The sequence below is a fragment of the Schistocerca nitens genome, chromosome 7 (genome assembly GCF_023898315.1).
Source record: "Schistocerca nitens isolate TAMUIC-IGC-003100 chromosome 7, iqSchNite1.1, whole genome shotgun sequence".
Lineage (NCBI taxonomy): Eukaryota > Metazoa > Arthropoda > Insecta > Orthoptera > Acrididae > Schistocerca > Schistocerca nitens.
Window position 1 is genome coordinate 466,542,144 of NC_064620.1, and position 18,006 is coordinate 466,560,149.

Below are 18,006 nucleotides of genomic sequence, written 5' to 3' on the forward strand. Positions count from 1 at the left end.
TTCACTGCTGAACCAGGTTTCAGATTTGGACTTGAATGTGGTTAGGGTGTGAAATATTAATTATGGAAGATATTTTTGATGATACTGTTTGAGCTCAAAAATTATTTCAAAGTAAGCCCATGCATGCACAACTCCCAGCTCAAATCCCACTCTATGCAAATCCTGTGCTACAATTGGTAGCAAAGGGTGGCTGTGTCCTGTACCGGCATGGTACCCATAATTTTAGCATTAGCTTGTTTGGAAAATGTGGCTTTATTTCCTTTGTCATGCTATGGATGTCGTCGCTAGGGGTGTAACAGGCACCACATGGCTGTGCAAGGAAAAGTTGCTGTATGATGTGTCCATTTGATAGTGGGCCTCTGCAAGCACTGTGGCCTAGTTGTCCCAACTTCGACAGATAATTGGTGAACCCTTGCATTTGATATTTGAAGAATGGACAGATGTAAATAAGGAATCAAGGGTGAGCCTTTGATTTTGACACTTGGGGAATGGACAGATGTAAGGACATGAAAACATATATTTGGCTCTCACAGAGAGAGAACTCATCATTAAATTATTTGAAAGTGAGACACCTTCATGTGCGCTGTTGCATAGATTACAGGCCCTGGCTACATATCAAGTGAATATGGTAACAGACTGGTTTTTTTTCTGTTAACAAGGGACAAGATAGGCAGGTATAAAATGAGTTGGGGGATAGCACAGTATGGGCAGACATAATTATTAGTGATTTATTGGCTGCACTATCCTTGCAGGGTAGCAGGATGGCTTTGAATCTTGTACCAGGGGAGGAGGTTAATCAAGCAGAGCTGGTAGATGTTCCTGAAGTGGAATGTAGAAATTGGATAATGCAGTCTCCCAGGTGACCTCACCTGTTAAGAGGAATGTTGAATAATTGATAGTTTATGGTAGATTCAGTAACAGAGACTGTAAAATGTTTACATTATTTGGTGTCACTAAGTCAGCAGAAACAATTGCTTGGTTAAAGGAATGCTGAAATATTCCAGTTATTCTATCACCATACTAGAGATAGTTTGGTATAAAGAATTAATAATGCCTCCACTGAAGGCAAAACAATTGCAAATTTCTACCAACAATTTTGTAACAAGGTAATTCCATCCAGTATGCATGAATTAGTCAATCTGCATTATGGTTTTGAGTAGGAAGTAAATGAGCTATTTTGTGGATACATAACTCACCTATTCTGTCATCCAGAGACAGTGGCAGAAGTTGTAGTCAATATTGTGGAAGGGATCAAATCAGTCGATTGGTCACAACTGATGTTTGCCCAGCTCCCGCAAACATTTAAGGGCTTAGAGGAATTAGCATATCAGAGTGAATGATTTAGGTATGTTGACCAAGGGAGGGAGGGGCCTAGAAAGAGGGGAAGCCTTGGTACATGAGACATGCATTTGATGAAACCAGAGAGCAAGGGCTAATGGCTGTTTAGTCTGTGGTGCTACATGTCTTTTTTGGTGGTGTTACCCACAGAAAAAGAAAGACTTGAACATGAGCAGAAGGCAGTTTCATAAGGGTGTAGTGGAGGATGTGATCTCTATCACTACCCAAGTGGTATTAGGGCTTGGTTTGTGCAGCAGCGCATGAGGCAGTGTGTTTGGTCTTGATACAGTTCAATAGCAGTTGTGAGTGAAAGCTAGTTCCATACCCAAAACTGTGTGTGGTTGGCCAGACATGAAGGATGAGACATCTTTCATTACTGCTAATCCAAGTTCTCTGCACATGCTGGGATGGATGTATGTGAAACTGAGTTTTTACAAGTTCACGTGGAAGATTAAGTTGAGGATAACAGAGGACTTTCCACCAATCTGAATCTGGAATCCACTGTAATCAGGAGGACACAATTGATTCTTATTGGGGACATCATTTCCGCTTCCAGTTCTGTAAGAAAATAACATTTTCATTCTGCCTTCATTTTGAGCCCTAGTAAGTAGCTGCACCACAACAGGGGCAAGGGGGAGGTGATACAATGACAGTTGGATTACTTACTAAAAAGTCAAAGAGAACAGGCAAATCAATTATGTGAAAGATTCAGGGATGTATTAACTGAAAAACTGGGGCTCACTAACATGATCAAGTATTAGACTGAACTGACTGATACAGTGCTGGTGGACGACTACCATATCATCTGTCACCATCCTGAAAAAAATGTTCAAATGTGGGTGAAATCTTATGGGACTTAACTGCTAAGGTCATCAGTCCCTAAGCTTACACACTACTTAACCTAAGTTATCCTACGGACAAACACACACACCCATGCCCGAGGGACGAATCGAACCTCCGCCGGGACTAGCCGCACAGTCCATGACTGCAGCCTTAGACCGCTTGACTCACCATCCTGAATGTACCTATTTAAAGAATTAGTGGAAGAGATATTACGGCAAGGGGTCATTCACCCTTCTAAGTCACTTTATTCTGTCACCATGTTTTAAGTGTAAACCAAGTAGCAAATCTAGACAAGTAGTAGTAGAACTCAATAAGAAGGTAGTACTCTGGTCTTTTGTGCTGCTGGATTCGCATAATGTTTTGAGTGGTTCACAGGTGTCCAGATGTTTACAACATTAGATCGCAACAGGTGTACTACCAGATCCCATCAAATAAGAGGTCAAGGCATGTTAATGGAGACTGTCATGTATTGGGACCGGTTTGCATGTAATCGAGCGCCATTTGATTCTGCAATGGGTGTGACTGTTTTATACCAAATGCTAGATATGTTGTTTTCTGATATTACGTTCAAGTTTGTGTATTATTACCTGGAGGATCTAGTGATTCTTAGTAATAATTTGGAGGAGCATATGAGCCATTTACAAGAGGTATTCAGCCACCTTAGTAAACTTGAGTTGACAATAAAATTGGATGTGGTGAAGGTCATCGGGTTTGCTCAAATGCTATTTTTGGAACATATTATGCCTCTGGGAGATGCAAGAGTCAACCTGGAGTGGAACAAGGCAATTAGTGGAGGCCCTTTGCCAAGAAATGCAATGGAGATGGCTAGGTTTGTGGGGATTTTCTTAGAATGTTGGTCCTGAACTTTGTGCAGTTAACTAGACCACTGAATGAATTGCACAAAAAAGATGTAAATTTGATTGGGGAGAGGCATAACAGACACAGTTTAAATATTGAAGGCCAGAGCTCCCCTATTAGCCATACCAGAAGTTGAAGCAGAGTTTATTGTTCAAAGCGACGCTCTGATGGCAGGAGTGGTGATGGTGCTTCTTCAGGAATATCCCAAGGGGAGATGATCATTATCATGTACATAGAGAGGACTCTCCCCATTAGAAAAGAAATATTCAGTTCAAGAGATTGGCTGCAGCAGCCTTGTTTACACTGGAGAAATTCCACTCAGGCATTCAGTTGGATGCTGACACTCCTAGGTGCATAGGCAGAATTGTTAGGTGGACTACTTGAATTTCTGAATTGTTCAAATCCAAGTTAAACGTATCACAGGTACCAATAATGTCACTGCTGATGGTTTATTGTCATGAAGCATGTATGAATGATAAAAGAGAATAACCCATAGGGGGGGGGGGGGGGGGGGTTGCAGGGAGGCTGCGGGGAAGTGGTAAGCCAGATATTAGATTTCCCAGCACTGCTTAAAGAAAGGGATTGACAGACACCGGAATGAGGATGAGTCATTAAGGGCTACAAAGCAGACAGAAAAATGGGAGGTTGTCAGGCTATACTCACTTAAAAATGACATAATCTATTGCAAGACTAGAAGCAGCCATCAGCCTAGAATTCTGGTTACCATAGAAGTGATTCCGATGTCTTTTACATGTTACCACCAGTCTCCAGAAGTTAGACATTTAAAGTATGTGTAACACAGTACTACTCAAATCCGTCAACTTCCGAGTGGGTTCACTGTAATTTATGACTGGGCTTGATTGCATATCATCATTTGCATCACAACAGTTGGGATGAGACTCTGGAATTGTTGATGTAGATGTTTAATATGACAAAGCATGAAACAGATAAAGGTGCACAGATAGGAATGATGTTCACCTTTATGATTAATTCCCCATTGGCTGATTCATGGTCTTTTGAGGAATTGTTGCTCAGTGAAACATCCTCCGTGGAGATGAGGGAAAATGGCAGAGAATCCAGAAAAATACATTATCTTCCCATGAGCAGCAAACTCATAGACACCATACTCATAGACACAAGTGGGGAAGGTGCCCTAGTGCATTTAGAGTTGCGGACCAAGTGTATCTCAACAAGTTGATAAAGTGAGCAGGGCAGAAGTTAAGTTCATGGGAAAACCACTTCCATGCTTTAAGGGGCAGTATGAAATGATCCGTTTTGTGAATCCGGTCATGGTCTTAATTAAAGACTTGGCAATGGCAAAGGTATGCAGGGCACTTATTTTGCAGCTGAACCGGCTTAGAATTATGTATACTGTCTTAGTGGCCATTGTAATGAATGTGTTACCACCTTGTGTATGTTTTTCCTGTTATTGTTACATTACAGTTATCCTTCTCTTGCCATGTGGTGGGAGAGCTGGGAGGGGGAGGGGAATTAAGACTTTCAGCAGGGAGAATGTGCCATGTGAAGTGGCACATTTGTACTTCCAGTTGCTGGAGCTGGAATTCCTGGAGGTCTGTTGTGGGGTACTCCTTGGCAGGGCACTTGTGTGTGTGGGCATCGATGCAAGCACTTCTCGTGCCACCCTCTGGCACTGTGCCAGAGAGATACTGCGTGTGAGCACTGGAGCAGAGTCACTATGGACAAAGGGGTATGACCAAGCTGTAACTGGACTCTAGCTACTTGGGGAGTGGACAGTGTGTTTTTCTCAGGGTTCTGAAGAAGATGGCAGCCCACAACCAGAGACAAGGAATGGTGGAGAATTTAGTTAGTGCAGTATTGCGCAGAGCATTGAGCATTGTGCTTCTGGTGGCCCACATCTATTAGTGAGCATCTGACAGATTTTGTAGTTATACGTTATTGTGTGGTAGGCGCCAAATGTCGTGAAGTCTACTGGTGCCTTGGTTTTTTCAAACATGGCGAAGCTGATATAATTTCATGAAATGAAATTTTGTATTGCACAGTGGGGCTGTGGTGTGTTAGAAAGGGATATTTTATTGCACTGTGATTATTGCATACACACAGAGGTCATGATTGAATCTTGTATTGAGTCATACATTTTCTGTGTTGTACTGCTTCCCTTGTCAGCAGTATAATAGGTAGCTCTGTGTGGTAGTGTTGTTTATAGCATTAGTTGTGTAGTTGGTGGAGGTAGATGCTGTTAGAGTGTACCTCTTGTCTGCAGTAGTTGCTCACTTGAGTTATATAGTGCTATTTTGAGTGCCCACTTGTAAAGCTACAACAGGTTGATATTGTGATATCTGTTTCTTTATTGGTGTCCAGTTATATGCCCCATTGGCTGAGGAGGACTATTTTTAGGACTGTTTGAATCTGCTTTGAAGCACTTTTATTATTATTAATCTGCTGTGGCCATTTTAAGCAAGAATTACTCTTGGGCAGAATATTGTTTATATTTTATATTAACCCTTTCACTGCTGTGGGCACATATACAGGTCATGCTACACACCCAAGTGTTGTGGATGTCTGGGACAGCGAGGGCGTAATCCTTACCCATTGCGTTCCAAAGGACACTACGGTAACAGGTGCATCCTACGAAAATGTTTTGAAGAACAAATTCCTTCCTGCACTGCAACAAAAATGTCCGGGAAGGGCTGCGCATGTGCTGTTTCACCAAGACAACGCACCCGCACATCGAGCTAACGTCACGCAACAGTTTCTTCTTGATAACAACCTTGAAGTGATTCCTCATGCTCCCTACCCACCTGACCTAGCACCTAGTGACTTTTGGCTTTTTCCAACAATGAAAGACACTCTCCGTGGCCGCACATTCACCAGCCGTGCTGCTATTGCCTCAGCGATTTTCCAGTGGTCAAAACAGACTCCTAAAGAAGCCTTCACCACTGCCATGGAATCATGGCGTCAGCGTTGTGAAAAATGTGTACGTCTGCAGGGCGATTACGTCGAGAAGTAACGCCAGTTTCATCAATTTCGGGTGAGTAGTTAATTAGAAAAAAAATCGGAGGCCTTAGAACTTGAATGCACCTCGTATATGTGCCTACTGTGTGCTATCATTTGAAAAAAAAAAACCTTGTTTTGATATCTTGAATCATTTACTAGATATGTTCATTGTTATGATGACATAATTCACAGTGAACAAGTACGTCAATGGGCAAATCATGCACAACTGTCCTTTGGACATAATGCCAATAACTCAAGAACAAAATGAAATATCCTTCTGCTCTCAGTTTTAAATAAAATTTTGATAGCTTATCTCAATTACATTCACTGCAATGTATGAGCTAAAATCAATCTTATGCAAAGTTTACGCAATGCATTTTTACCTCTGTGAACTCAAAAATTTCGTGCATTGTTTCAGTTTATTTGATGCAGCACAGTAAGTATGAAGGATAACAAAAATAAATTCAGTTCTTTATAGAGTGAAAACATCAGACTGTAAGATGTGCAAAAGTCAATTTTTTTCACCTAATAGTTTTCGGAAAATCCTATCTCGGCACTAGGACCAGCATTTGGTAAGCAGCACAGTCATAAAAAAAGCCATCTCACTACAGAATGCAGAGTACTTCAGAAGCAAAAGGGTTAATTATAGAACACATTTGAGCTTTGTTGTAATATATGATTGTTAATAAAAGTTATTTGCAGAAAAGCCAACCTCACCCAATGCTACCTCAATCATGCACTACAAAGTATTAAGATTTTCTTTAATATAGATTAGCAGGACATAGAGAAACAAGCTAAGAATTCTTGTAACATTCAGTTCCCCAAACTTTCACCAGCATAATTGCCATCATGAGAGTTGTGTAATGTCTGACAACTCCTTCTGCCATTGAAATAGAGTGTTTTTAGGTGTCAGGGTTTCCACATAGTAAAATTTTATAAGCCATATAAAAATTTAATAATGAAAAATGTGTATGAAGAAATACTATTTCACTTTCACAGTTGTTACCCTAACTCTCCAGACATCTCCAGAGAGATTGGAATTTAAAACATATGTATGAATATCCTAGTTAAGTTTTTGACCAACATGGAAACCAAGCAGTTTCACTTATTTGGTGCTCAGTTAAATATAATGTCTTCCATTTGCTATTAATTCTTTTTCATTCACAAGTTGAATGCATTACAAAAGAAACAAAAATATTGTAGAAAAATATGTGTACTAATACATTCTTTTTATGCTAAAGCATGGAAATTACTTCATGTTGTACTTTTTGTTAAAATATAACTTTATTCTCATTTGAACAGCATGAGTTTGGTTTTGAAATTAAAAATATCGTAATAATTTTGTTTGGAGAGAGAAAGAGCAAGAGTTCAAAAGCTAGTATGCTTATGTTGCATGTTTCTATGAGCCACACATCAGTAAGTTATAAATGAGTGGTTACCTTTCATTTGTTTTAAGTATTTACTGTATTCTTGACTTCACATCATCTTATCTGCCCATGGAAACTGTTCCTTAAGAGGAGCATGCAATGTGTTACCTGATTTCAGATTTCTTAATAGCATGGAACTTCTGGAGTTCCACCCTACAAAAGTTTGTGTTCCAATAGTGCAGTTCTGTCTCTTTATGTACTCCACAGTGGATGTCCTACAGGGGAAGTCATCACTCTCATGTTCCATCATACATGTAGATTTACCCTTAACATTAAAATTACTTTAGTTCCCAGTAAAAGTTGATTTGTCGTTGAGGCACAGGATCAGGCTTCTCAACTGGATGTCCTTCACTTCGACAGACATTATTTGTATGGCTTGTTGTGAATCTACAATTTATTGCTCTGACCTAATGTTCACCATGTCTCTGTCAACAATGTTGTGTTCTTCATTCATCTTTTTTAACATTTTGGCAACTGAACATAAATGTAGTGCCCTGACTGTAATGCGGCTAAGTTTGTCAGAGTACCTCTTGCTGTTTCATGTCACAGCCAATTGTCAGCAAAATTGCATAATCTCTGAAAAAAGCAGTTAGTTTCTTTTCTGCCATGAAAAGTGTACATTTCCTTTCATTATTAATGAAATTATTATCAACCAGCAAATTGTAATAAAAGTGTAAAAAAGGCTGAGTGTGTCTTCTTTCACTATCAGAAATCTCTCGTTGCCAAGAAAATTTTTAAGTGGCTGGGACACAAAAGTGTTCACTATATATATTTAATGGTTTCTGTCTTTTTTCTTCAGTGTTTTCAATTTGACAGTGAACTATGGTTTTGCAACCAGATATATCTTCTTATAACGTTAATGGAATTAGAAGAACACTAGAAGTACGCTCAAATTAGAGAATGGAAAGGGAAGTTTGAACCACTAATCACAGTAGATCTTGAAAGAGGAAAATTAACAAAAGAGACTTCCAATAAAAATTCTCACACAAAAGATTTAACTGACAATCTCAAGCAGTCACACAAACTAAAAAAGAAATCCAAAAATCATACAAAAAATGTAGAAGAGAAGCAGGGTAAATGGATAAGAGAGAAGCAAAAATTATACATCACAGATAACTCAGATTTTATTGAGAACACTCATTTTTTATAGCAGAAAAATACAAATAATACATTTTTCTTATCATAAATACATAATCAGCACAGAATCATGCAGAATCTAACAAATATTCTTTAAAAATTGTTTTTGGTTTTCTTATCACAAGTAAATCTGAAAAATAGAGCTATAGAGAACAGCACATCTGAAATTGCACATAAAACTGCTTGTTACCTAAATGCAGATATACAATTATTGTTATTATTACTAAACATTACAAATCAATTTTAACACAAAATATTATCATTCATTCATCTGACTAGCAAAAAAAAAAAGGAAAACAATATATTAACTATATTGAAAGACAATTTTCTCTGTAACAGAGTCAATGTGAGTTCTAGCTGAAATCAATAGTTTTCCTTGAGATACAGGACTACAGCCATAAGTTGCAATATATTTACAGAAAGGTTATTTCACTTGATCTGTTCTGCTTCTCACAATAAGGAATTTAAGATGTCACTGGACATAAAATCCACATAAAGAAGACTGTAATGTAACATACAAATGAATACTGAGAAATAAAGCATCACTAAGCCAAATTTATAATAAAATGTGCCTAAGTTTCTAAAAGCATCTCTTGGGAACTTAACAGTTTTGAAGCACAGAGGGGCAGTCAATAAATACATAATTAAGATATTGTATTTCTGAAATGCTGGTTCATTCAATGAACTGTCTGAAATCTACTTCAGTTTTGATGCCCCAACAGAAACTGAGATACATATTCAATAGTCAAGGCAAGAGAGAGGGATAACCAACAAGCAAATCAGTTTCTAGGTCCATCAATACATTATTTTTATGTCAACTTGAGCAAAAAGAACTAACAGGATAATAGATTAAGTTCATTTTTTGGAAATGATAATTTATCAACATGTTTTAGGAATGTAATAATTTTTCATGATAAAAGACAATTAATGGTGAGCATGAATAAATATTGTATAATTCCTTTAAATTTCTTGTTATTAAAAGTTTCTAAACATTATTACATGATGTAAATTTTCCTTGCTTATTGGTCAGTAACAAACACACAATTATATTTTAGCAACACATGAATGCAAGTACATGAAATATTGACAGAGTAATAAGAAACACTAATTCAAACATGCAAACAGAACAACTTGAGAAAGGAAATAAGTACTAGTGCAACAATCAAAACTAAAAGTGAAATCCTTATTTGAGCACAATATGAGAACTCTAACAATAACACAAAAATTATATAAAAACAACTTTCAGAAAATATAACATTTCAAACACCAATATGATAAACTATGTACAGCAACAACAAACTTCCAAAAATTTAAATCTACACTGCATACAACAGACAATTTATTTATTAGTTTCCCAAACAGGAAACATATTCAAAATATATATTAATCTCTAAGTACAATCAAGACAAGCACAGGAAAACGAATTGCTGCTAGAAAATGAATACTTCCCATTCATTAATATTCAGTGGATCAACCTGCACAGTCTCATATCACATTCATGACAAGTATACGATATCTTATTTAATTATCACATGTCATGCATTATGCAAACTGCTATGATATTATTTCCTTGACATCAGTCACTGCATAAGATCTAGCAAACTGTTACCCTTATTTATTAAGTGTAACAGAAACGCTTTGGTTCATAGCATACAGAATGTTAATTACAATATTTAAAAAATGAGATGCAAAAGAAATGTTTGAAGAAATGCACCTCTGAAATCAGGGAGAGATAGTAACTAAAGTGTAATTCACTGACACATATAAGTATGTTTATGATATTTAGCAATATTTACTGACATAACAGTAACCATTACAATTCCTGAATGCAAATAAGCACCACTTTTTTTCGTTTGCTTTTGTTTATAATGTAATTCTAGGAAAATTCTAAATTAAAACAGTCTGTGCCTCTTCAGGCTTTCAACAACAATACATTAAAAATAAGTCTATGGCCTTAAGTACCATTATAAACATGGAACTTAAAATTACCACTGCTTCCACCCTGAAAGCATCTATATAAATCTGTTTTATCGACTTCGAGCCTACAATTCATAATTTATAATGTTCGTTTATCAAACATCGCAAATATTATTGTATAAAAATATAACAATGAACTGCTCAGTTTTAACAAGGGTCCCTATACTTTAGCATTCAGACATTAAAGTTACTAGCTTTTACTCTCAAGTTTTCAATTTTTAACAATTATTATCTGTTATCTGCCACATGTTTTACATTGTTTGCCAGTGAGATTTAATTCCTGGGAATGTAAAGCTGATGATTCTCTGAAATATCTGACCTGCACTTAAACAACATACTAATTAGAAAAGTGTAATACCATATTTCTAAATAATGTGGCAGATCACAATGTAAATTATGATTGTCCTGCTTGGGCAATTTAAAAACAAATGACTATAATTTTTTGTTCGTGCTGCACTTAACTGGTGCTATTGTCCTTCCTACATTCAAGAATCCATTTTCAAAGTTCAGAGTAACTGCCAGTACTAACTGAAGCTCTGTATTGGCACAAAGCAGATGACAGAATGGATTAGTTGTTGGTAACATAGCATTTGAAAACTGAAATTAATGACGTGAATGACAAGGTACACACTGTTGGTTTATCAGCATTATTCATACTGAAATAACAACAAAACTCTGACAGCACAAATTGCAATTTCATTCAGGCATATAACTATCTGAGCGACCATTTCACAGCATACATTACAAGTAATACGGCCTGCTGAAAACACATATTAACACAAATATCTAAAAGAGAATAGCAATGGCAGCACAGTGGTATTATATTTAATGGAAAAAAACCCTTCCACACTTCAATATAAATCAGACGCTGCTCCTTCTGTAGGCCACAACAGGAACTAAGCTTTCAAAAGCTGTTTTTAACAGTATGCAACACAACCATCCACAGGTCCATGTTGTGAAGTGCTCATTTCCAAATTCCTCTTGCTCTACCTACATACACAAGTACCAACACCAAGATATTAATGGCCAGAAACTGATACGTCTATGAATCACAAACAAATAAAAAAAGGAATCTTGTAGCTTATTATGTCATAAAATGAAGATGCACGGTTGAAATATCTACACTATGTTATCACACATATCCAGACACTCACCTAAGACTGCAATCAAAAGTTTTCTCATAGATCCATATATATGGAGTGATGGCAAAACAAGTCTGAACAATTGATTACTTTTGAGAGTCTTCTCTCCAGCATATGAACTTCCAAGTAGATGAGTAAGCATTTTACGTTCTACACGAGCAGTTGCAGTGGCAGCACTTGTCAGTGCAGGTCTTAGTGAATTGCTGTGAAGTCTACATTCCCAAATTGCCTATACATATTCAGTCACATTCATACCACGATTTGAAGAAGTTTAGCATATAATCAGGAGTTATTTGTCATGAAATAATCCTTCTGCAATGTCCATATGTAATTCTGTGATTTATAAGGATCTAAAATGTTCTCCTATTAACATATAGTTGTGTGACACCACTCTACACAAGATGTGTGCAGTCATTTGTTTAAGACATTGATGGAGGTGGTGGTGGTTAGTGTTTAACGTCCCGTCGACAACGAGGTCATTAGAGACGGAGCGCAAGCTCGGGTTATGTAAGGATTGGGAAGGAAATCGGCCGTGCCCTTTCAAAGGAACCATCCCTGCATTTGCCTGAAACGATTTAGGGAAATCACGGAAAACCTAAATCAGGATGGCTGGAGACGGGATTGAACCGTCGTCCTCCCGAATGCGAGTCCAGTGTGCTAACCACTGCGCCACCTCGCTCGGTAGACATAGGAACTACAAAAAGAAGCATCAATACACATTTGACGGAGCACAAACGAAACTGTCGCTTGGGACATACTGACAAATCGGCAGTAGCGGAACATGTTTTTAAGGATGGAGATCACAAAATAAAATTTGGTGAGACAAGCGTGCTAGCGAGGACGTCGCATTATTATACACGTATGTATAGAGAGGCAATTGAAATCCGCAAACATCAATACAATTTTAATCGTAAAGAAGGATTAAAATTGGACAAGAAATGGTGGTCAACGTTGCATCAATCACGTGACAATCGATTGCCTGCAATCGAGAGAACAGACGATAGCCAGAGATAGCTACACATCGACGCCACGTGACGTGCGGTGGCGCCCTCTACGATCTCCATATAAGCGGCAGCCCCAGCTCCTAGCAGCCAGTCATCGACTCACCTCGGAAGATGTTCTCTGTAGTTGAGAACGAAACATCAGGGAGAAGAAGTTCTACAGATTGACCACGGCAATTTAGCCCGGAAGTGTTTACTGATGAAGACGCCGGCCGTGAAAGCCTACATGGGAAGACATTGATGGAGTTATGCAATTTGCCAAAATGAGTTTTCCAACATTCACTGGTACTTCAAAGTCAAAATGTGTAGTCATACTGCACAAACCTCAGTGGTACCTTGAAGTCAAAATGTGTTGTCACACTGCATGCCTTTCACCCATGAATACTTTCCTTGGGCCTATTCTGAAACTGTTGGAGTGGTGGTACCCACAGTTTGGTAATGTAAGATGTTGTTGAACTCCACAGTAATATCTATTCTGTTGATACACACATACTTATGGCTGCTGTGGATGTTACCTGCACTTATTATGCAGCATGTATCATTACTATGTCCTTAATCGGCTTTTTGAATGGTGCACATGTATTTGTGATAACATAGCATATGTAACTGGTAACACACTGAATTTATAAAAAAATTTTATTTTTACATAAAATAATCCACACTCCTGAATAGATCTGCAAGCAGTAGAAAACAGCTATTGAACTTAAGTGTCAATGTTAATTGTGTCTGAAGACAATAAATTTCTGTAAAATAGCCGGCACAACAATATTTAACAAATTTTGTGAATGGTGTCAAAGCAGCACTGACACACCTAAAGTGAAGATGGATTTTGAACAATAGCTTTCTTGTGATCTCTCAGGTTTTCTTTGCATGAATGTTTAATAGTAAGCTTCCAGGTTTTCAGCTGAGTTGTTGTTTCCATTTTCTGCACAATATTTCTACGACCGATCCAGCCATTTTCTTCAGATGCTGTAAGTTTTGCTATTATGTATACTCACTGCCTGGACTCCAAACAGACTATGAGCTATTGCTGGTCTCACACCGCTATTTATAGCCAAGTTTGATACCCAGTGTCCACTGTACCCATTGATACTCTTTTGTTTTAAAGAGCACTCATTGATACACCATGAAATACAAATTCCCTGATCATTTCAAACTCTAATGGATGCACTATCAGCGAGACTTTAATAAACTGAGTGCCAGACACCAGGTATTACTTAAACTGAAAACCCCAACCCTGTTTATTAGGTTTTTTCTGACACCTTTATTTTGATAGACTTCTTAATTTTGCTGTCCCAGAAACTTGGCATTTGTACCACGATGCTGGCCTCATCATATTTCATTTCATGATTATATCTGAGATGGTGCTCAGTGACAAATGATCTGCTCAGTTCTTTTGATGGATGACAGTCTGTCCAACATAAGGTATGCCACATACGCATGAAATGTGATAGACCCCCAGCTTTTGGAGACCTAGTGGTCATCTTTCATGTTACAAAGAATGCTTTTTATCTTATATGAAGGGAGCAAAATGCACTGGATGCCATGTTTCTTTAGGAGTCTACTGATCTTTATGGATACTGGGCCAGCATAAGACTGATAAGGGATTTTTTGCTTCTCGTTCTTGGTATCATTTTCAACTTATTTTTCAGGGATTTTTGATTTTGACTGTATCTCCTGCTCAATTTGATGCTCTGAGTATCCATTCCTTCAGAACACCAGTTGTAGGTGTTGTAATTCTCTGGCGAGGCTCTCCTTGTCTGAAAGTCTTCAAACTCAGTGAACCAGTATTAAGCACCGAATTTCTTTGTGACACATGGTGTTGGCTTGAGGCATAGAGATAGAGGTCACTGTGCAAGTTTTTTTTTATATATACTGTGACCCAAGAATAAGTCTGGTCTTCTCATAAGTAACATATCAAGGAAAGTTAGGTGGCCATCTTTTCCAAGTTTATATATTACAATGAATAGAGTTTAAATGTTCCAGGATCCCTTGAAGCTTTTCCACTCCATGTGGCCACAATACAAAATGTGTCTTCCACGTATCAATATAAATCACATGGGTTTCAACTTGGCAGATTCTAGTGCCTTCACTTCAAAGTGTTCCACAACAGTTCATAATGGACTACCCATCACCATGGCATGGGTTTCCTCATAATAGTTTTCACTGAAAGGAAATAATTTGATTTTAGAACATGCTTAAAAACTTCTGTGAAACAACTGCCAAACTTTTCTGCAATAAGTTCCAAGCAACCAGAAAATGGAGCTCCTGTAAGAAGGGGAGACATTATCAAAAATAACGGTAACATCCATATCCTAGCATCACAAATGACTAGGGTGATGTACAAAGATGGTGAAGTTGCAAATATGGTGTTCACAGTTCCTCATATATTGACTAAGAATGCATTTCAGGTATTTTGCCAGGTGGTTCATGGGTGCATCAATCACCTAATCACTAGATCTCTGATTGTTAAAATATCTCAGTGCAGTAATCACATAACACAGTTCAGTGGTTCAAAACAATTCACATGTGACAAAAATTTAACATATCAGTTCATTGAATCATTGTCCTGATACACATTTAAGTAACTAGAAAAAATTTAGATAGTGCACAAAAATAATTAGTAAGCCTATTAACACTGTCCTGCTAACCAGTCATTGTTCATAGGAGTTAATAATCACTGTGTTCCTGTAATAAGTTCTCACTCAGCATAAATTAGTAATTTTTGTCACAGAAGTCATGAATTATAACCAAGAGTGAAGAAAATGAACTTTACACAATATATACAAATATTTCAAAATGTTAGTTATTGGGCTGTGGCACCCTGCTCATGACAAGAGGCATAGTATTGCTCACTTTACTCTCAGGCTTCAATTTGAAGGCGTTTGATGCAGCTCTCCATGCTACTCTAGTCTTTACAAGCCTCTTCATCTCCCAATAACTACTGCAATCCAGCATCCTGCTGAAACTGCTTACTGTATTCATCTCTTGGTCTCCCTCTACAATTTTTGCCTCCCACACTTCCCTCAAATACTAAACTGGTGATTATTTGATATCTCAGAATGCACACTATCAACCATTCCCTTCTTTTGGTCAAGTTGTGCCGCAAATTTCTTCTCTCCCCATTTCTATTCAATAACTCCTCATTAGTTACGTGACTGATCCACCTGATCTTCAATGTTCTTCCATAGCACTACATTTTGATAGTTTCTATTCTCTTTTTTTGTCTTAACTGTTTATCGTCCATGTTTCACTTTCATACATGGCTACACTCCAGACAAATACCTTAACAAAAGACTTCCTAACACTTAAATCTATACTTGATGTTAACAAAATTCTCTTCTTCAGAACTGCTTTTCTTGCAATTGCCAGTCTACATTTTATATCCTCTCTACTTTGGCCATCATCAGTTATTTTGCTGCCCAAATTGCAAAACTCCTCTACAACTTTTAGAGTGTCATCTCCTAATCTAATTCCCTTAGCATCACCTGATTTAATTCGAATACATTCCACTATCATTGTTTTGCTTTTGTTGAGGCTCGTCTTATATCCTACTTGTGAGACAATGTCTATTCCGTTCAACTGCTCTTCAAGCCCTTTGCAGTCTCTGGCAGAACTATAGTGTCATAAGCAAACCTCAAATTTTTATTTCTTCTTCCTGAACTTTAATTCCTATTCCAAATTCTTCTTTTGTTTCATTTATTGCTTGCTCAATGTAGAGATTGAATAACATAGTGGTTAGGCTACAACCCTGTCTCACCCCCTTCTCAACCACTGCTTCGCTTTCATGCCCCATGACTCTTACTACTGCCGTATGGTTTCTGTACAAGTTGTAAATAGGTCCATGGTTCATGGGGGCAGGGGCACCATCATACTTGCTCTAAAACTACTACTCATGCCAATATTGCCCTACTTTCTAATCTCTTTTTGTTAATAGTATGTTCACAATAGTTAAACAAAATAATCAATATGTTATCCATGACATATTTCATAAAACATCATTATTCAGTATGTATTTCATGATTACTGATGGCAACATTGTCAGGCACCTATAAATATTTTATCTGAGGAAATTTCCGTGATTTACTATGAATGTAAAGCTTGGAAATGATAAATTTTCAATAAGCTAAAAGTAATTTGATTCATGATTGGTACAACTCAATTGGAAACTGACTCTTCTTTTTTCAACAAGTATTTTACTTTTCCAAAAACTTCATACTTCAAAAAGTTACTAATATTCAAAATTTTCATTTTCTAAAATGTTCCAATCTTAAAGTGTAATTATTTCAAAAAATAGTTTTGTAACCTAAATTTTTCTATTTCCAAAAATGCATACTTTCACTAAAATAACTTGATGGTTTGTCAATTTTTGCAATTAGAAATTTTCTCAATATTTTTAGTGAACTTTTGGAATCCCCTGTCATAGTGACGTGCTCTGCTATAAAATAGCACTGACAACTGTGCCATTTTCTAATTATACAGTTATTAGTTAAACAAAGTTACATCACTGCCTATTGTGACTTCATCACTTTTATATTTCCTGTTTTTGTTGTTAAATGTTAACATGTAATAATCTTTGCCATTTTGTGATTCCTGTATATTGTGTGTGTGTGTGTGTGTGTGTGTGTGTGTGTGTAAATAGGTGTCATGCACATATCCTTAGCCAGTCTGTGCTATCTAGTCCAAACATAATCATTGTGTTATTAGTCAGGTCATGACTGGTATTCCGAATATAACTATCTTTCTGAGGCAGCCATGGCTGTATAGTTATGGTGTGTGGTCATCAGCCAGCATCCAACAGTCAGAAAGTATATATCTATGACAGCCAGGCCCTAGCTGCAAATTCATACATAATTTATGCTTCATAATGTAATATTCAGGTAGTTCACATTTTCTATTCATATCTACAGTTACTATGCAGTTACTATGTCACAGTTGTGTAATGTAATATGTGCTCTGCCACAAGTGAAGTTTTATGATAACTGGTGTAGCTTACTGATAAGTATCAAATATTGTGGCTCCTGCTGGTTTCAAATCTGATCATAAAAAGGGAAAACTGTGTGTCAATGAGCATGAAGATATTGAAAATCAACTGCAGTGTCATGTATTTTATTTAACAAAAATTCATCATGCCCATTAATAGTACGAGTATGCTCAAAGAAGAAAGAGTAAGAGATCTCAAGAGGCATAATTGCAGGTCAGTTACAATAAAAACTCTTCAAATCAGTACAAGCAATACAATGCAACCATAGCTGGTGGAATCAAACACAAGAGCATAGATATAATAAGTTTTCTGTAATAGATAAC

The 18,006-nt window shown here is 37.3% G+C and overlaps 1 protein-coding gene across 4 annotated transcripts in view; it reads right to left on the bottom strand.

Moving 5' to 3' along the window:
* Window positions 1-8,571: 8,571 nt before the first annotated feature.
* The window catches only part of LOC126194848 (testis-expressed protein 2), a 407,145-nt gene continuing 397,710 nt past the window's right edge, over window positions 8,572-18,006 (bottom strand). For all 4 annotated transcript variants that reach the window (XM_049933193.1, XM_049933191.1, XM_049933190.1 and 1 more), the window contains exon 16: window positions 8,572-11,546. The gene's annotated coding sequence lies outside the window, so the exon portion shown is untranslated. The remainder of the gene's footprint in view (window positions 11,547-18,006) is intronic.